Consider the following 4,449-nt stretch of genomic DNA (forward strand, 5'->3'; position numbering starts at 1 on the left):
AGAAATGGGTAGTAGGAGCTAGCACATGTCGCTGTCACCAGCTCTAACCAGTTATTCAGAGCTCAGTAGTTTCTGGCTAGGGCAATAAGCAAGCACTATCCTGGTCAACATATTCCTCACAATGGCATCAGGAATGCTAAAGTCATCCTGGATTGCCACAGAGAGCTCCTAAGCATGCAGACACATGGCCAGCCCTCCTTCCTCACCTCCCCTCTTTCCTGTCATCTCTTGTGCTGACCACCCCCACTGTCCCATTTAGCAGTCCTACTGGCTATTCTCTGGTCATTTGGTGCCCCATGATGAGACTTTTGAGTGGTCATGTGATGCTGCCCTGCAAGTCCCTGCAGACAACTCTGGGACCTAAGGGGTCGGCTTCAAAGAATTGCGGCCAATGGAAACAACCAGGTCCTAAGAGAGACCAGCTCCTCCCCACTTCCTGTCTATATTAGTTTGTTAGGGCTACTGTGACAAAGTATCACAGACTGGGTACATAGTCTCATAGTTCTGGAGGCTGAAAATCCAAGATCAAGAGGTTGGCAGGGTTGGTTCCTTCTGCAGACTATGAGGGAAGAATCTGTACCGGGCCTCTCTTTCTGGCTTGTCGATGGCCATCTTCACATTCATATGGCATTCTCCCTCTATGTGTGTCTGTCTCCAATTTCCTCTTTTTATGAGGACACCAGTCATACCGGAGCAGGACCCCCTTAAGGACCATTTTCACTTGATTACCTCTGTGGAGTTCCTATCTCTAAATAAAGTCACATTCTAAGGTGCTGGGTTTAGAACTTCAACTTAGGATTTGAGGGGGACACAGTTCCACCCCCTGTCCCAGCCAGGACCACTGATCTCTGCTGTCTATTCTCAGGTCTGTCTTCATTCACAGAATCGGCAGCTCTGGGATCCCAGACTGCACCCTGAGAACTAAGCCAGAGAACTAAGTCCTGGATTCCAGCCTGAGCACTATTACCCACTAGCGCTTTGGTCTTTAATTGTCTTTTTACTTCTCTGAGTCTCATATTCTGAAACCAAAATGAGGGAAATAATTTTTGCCTTGCCTACTTCACAGAGCTACTGTGAACATCTAATGAGATAGTGAATATGACAAGATCATGAAAAAATTAAGTATTTCACAAATGTGAAGTATTATCACTGTATCATTGTTATTACTCGTAAGAATAAAGAAACCCTAAGGCTAGAAAAAGTGCCATCCTCATCCTCTGAAAACAAAGGAAAACCAATTCACTTATGAAGCTTTTAATTTCTCCCAAGAGGAAATCTCATGTTTCTTAGACTCCTGTTCCAATGAAGTACAACTTTCATTCATTCCACAACCATCTTCACCTAAAACAATCCATTGTGCCACATTGAAGCCCGTCTGATTTTAGTCTGACCTGGGTAGGGGAAAATTGATCACTACTCAATATTTTTTAGTCAGCCCTTTCATTAAATTGCAGACTTCCTGAGCACTTTCTATGTGCCAGACACTAAGCATGTGACCAGGGGCTCAGAGGTTTGTTTTTTTGTTTGTTTGTTTGTTTTTTAAAGGCACAATCTAGACCTGTTCACAGATTAGAGGCCAGGAGTTCCTGCGGTGAAATCTTCCCTTCTCCTTAAGAAACATCTCCTTTCCCAATAAATATTTTCTTGCACAGCAGTATTTGCTCTCTTAAGACAATGCCCTCCACACCCCCCTCTGCAGGTGACTCTGGTCTTCTTTGCCGTGATTTCTCGTTTTAAGCCAGGACAACTTGTTTCACATTAATCAATTTTCCATGGACACCTTTGGTGCAACTGATGGTTCTGCTACTGATAATCGCTCAGCCAAAGGCTGCAGCCCCAAAGTCTACGAAGAGCAGATCCCATCATCTTGCAGTTCTAAAATGGGCATATGTGATCTGACTCCATCATCCATCCAGGGCCATGTGACAATGAAAGTGGCCTTCTGGTGGCTGGTCTAGCTCACAAAGTGAAGATTCCTGTCACATTCTATCATCTCTCCCCTAAGAGCCTGGTTAGTCTAGTTTGATGGACTTTCCCTAACCCAAAGCAGTTAGTTCCTGCTTCCCCTGGTTCTCTCTGGCCAGTATCCCCTGGCCAGTATCTTTGAAAATACCCCACCTTCCCACCCGTGTTTCAAGATCCTCCTTCCCACCCCCACCCCACTTCAGCCCTGCTTCTTCACATGGACCCAATGACCTCTAATTTAGCTCTGGTGAATTGCTCCAAAAAATATCTCAATTTTTAGTATATAGATAGCTAGCTAATTCTCACTTCACTAATCCTCCAACCTGCTTGTTCTTGCAACAATCCCAGTGGCTTCTCCCCACTTCTCAGTAAAGACTCAGTCAGAGAGTCCTCTCACTTAATAAATTTCTTCAGTGTACTTATTAGCGCCTTGTAATGTAGCTGCCTAAATAATTAAGACTAACCCACACGTGTCAAATTAAATGAGCCAAATACATTGAGAAATTGCCTCGTCCTCCATTTCTTTTATTAATCAGGTTTTTTTAAACTTCTTTTCCTGGTCATTTGCAGAAATCAAACATGGTCAGTGAGGCTCTTAACTTATAATAACTGTACTTGGGGGCTCTTTGCTCCAGCAGTCACCCTGCGGGGCAGGCAACCTATTATGTTGACATAAGATGAGTTGAGGTGGCAGAGACAGCCCACATAGATAATCTGGATTCAACAGGTTGTCTACAGTCTCTAAATATTTAGGAGAACTATGTCTCCTCCATTTCCCTGGGAATTTAGGGGACTGTCCAGAAAGATCAACACGAACATTGGCCTAAATTCATCCAGCACCTTTTGCCCCCATGCCCCAGTGCTCCCCTGGGCTCCTGCTGAGCTCAGTCCAGGAACCCAGGCTCCCTTTCTCACTAGGAACCACTGCTGATGTGCTTTAGATAGACATGAGAAGTCAACGGAAAATGTAAGAAGAATCGTCAGCAATTGTATCATCCACTAGCAATTATAATGGGCTGTCGAACTCTGCCTGTCATCAGCATGTTAAGGTTTCAATACCGTCTCAGGCAAGAGGCTATTGTTCGCTGGAGCTCAGCGCCTCCTCACAGCTTGTACTTCCGTCGGCCCCCTCCTGACATGCTGCAATTAGGTGGTTGTTAGAAAGGATCCACAAATATAGTAAGTAAGCATCAAAGGGGCTTTGATCTACATGGCCCTCAACAGAGCAGGAGACCCTGAAGAAAGGGCCAAGGCCTTGGATGAGGGAACTTAACATCGTCAATTTGGGCGCCTGAGATGTAAGGCTATTTGAAGTGAGGGCGGTTTGGCCAAGCCTTCAGATGAGTGAGCGTGGAAGGAAAGGAAAAGAAGTGAGTGCCTTTGGATAAGGCACGCTCAGATCTGCTCCTCTGCTCTTTACTGATAGTCAATAAACCCTTTTAAAGAATCAGGAGATCAAAGTTAGCCACCTCCCTGGGCCATGGCATTCTGCTACCACCTGCCACGCTTTGTTTTTCTCTAGGGCAAGAGCTCCTAAGCTTGACCTATCTATCTCTCATGAGCCCTGTGTTCCCTTTCATCCTGCTACTCAGAGAGGATGGGATGGGCAACAAGAGGTGAACAGAGACATAGGGAGGAGGATGAGCCCACCTTGTCGCTCTAACAGCCTAGAAACATCCAGTGTCATGGGGGAAGTTGCTGTAACACGCTGTTCAGTGGGACACTCCTCTGAGAAACTAATAGAGGGGGAACATGGGTATCCAGAAAGCCTAGCAAGGCCTAGGAGACAGTACAGTCACATTCCGTCTTCTAGAAATCATATCCCTTATCCAATTACCCAGTTTATGGCAGCTGTCACATTTGTATGACTTCTAAGCAAAGAAGTAGGGGTGGGGAGTCTAAAAGAATGATTGGAAGCCATTTAGCATTTTTGAACTCCAATTTTCTCATCTGCACCATGTGAAGAGCAGATCCATCATGTGACCCATCTGCCTATCTTATGGGGTTTGTATGAGGGTCAAAGAGAAATGTGGTGTGGAATTATTTCTGAACACAGAAAGGCCTTAAGACAAAACAGGATTAGAGGATAAACACCAGAGAGGAAAGCTTGACTTCTTGGGAGGCAAATGTACTCTTATCTAAGGCTCACACGCAGTGGGCACTGATTTACAAAATACTGTGAAAAAAATTGTCTCTTGCATTGTCTCTTTGATTCTTAGAATTGTGATTCTAATTTGTTTTTCCAATTGGACCGAAGTCTTTGGGACCAGAGTCTGTCCTGCATCTCTTAGCCATCCCAAACCTTGTGCTCCTCACTGAGTCTACACCTGAGAAGTGCTTGATGACAGTGCTGAATTGTACCTGAATATAAGGGAATAGGATCCCTATCCCCAGAAACCTCCTCTCTCCCAAAAGGCCAGCTCCTATCTCTATGGCAACTCCTGTGTCTTTCCATAAATCTATCCCATAATTTCTTAATCCAGC

The 4,449-nt window shown here is 45.0% G+C and overlaps 1 protein-coding gene across 2 annotated transcripts in view; it reads left to right on the forward strand.

Annotated features, from left to right (window-relative positions):
• KIRREL3 (kirre like nephrin family adhesion molecule 3) overlaps positions 1 to 4,449 on the forward strand; it is a 528,183-nt gene that overhangs the window by 402,156 nt on the left and 121,578 nt on the right. The gene's annotated exons all lie outside the window — the stretch shown is intronic.

This window comes from Pteropus alecto, unplaced genomic scaffold, assembly GCF_000325575.1.
Source record: "Pteropus alecto unplaced genomic scaffold, ASM32557v1 scaffold135, whole genome shotgun sequence".
In the NCBI taxonomy this organism is placed as follows: domain Eukaryota; kingdom Metazoa; phylum Chordata; class Mammalia; order Chiroptera; family Pteropodidae; genus Pteropus; species Pteropus alecto.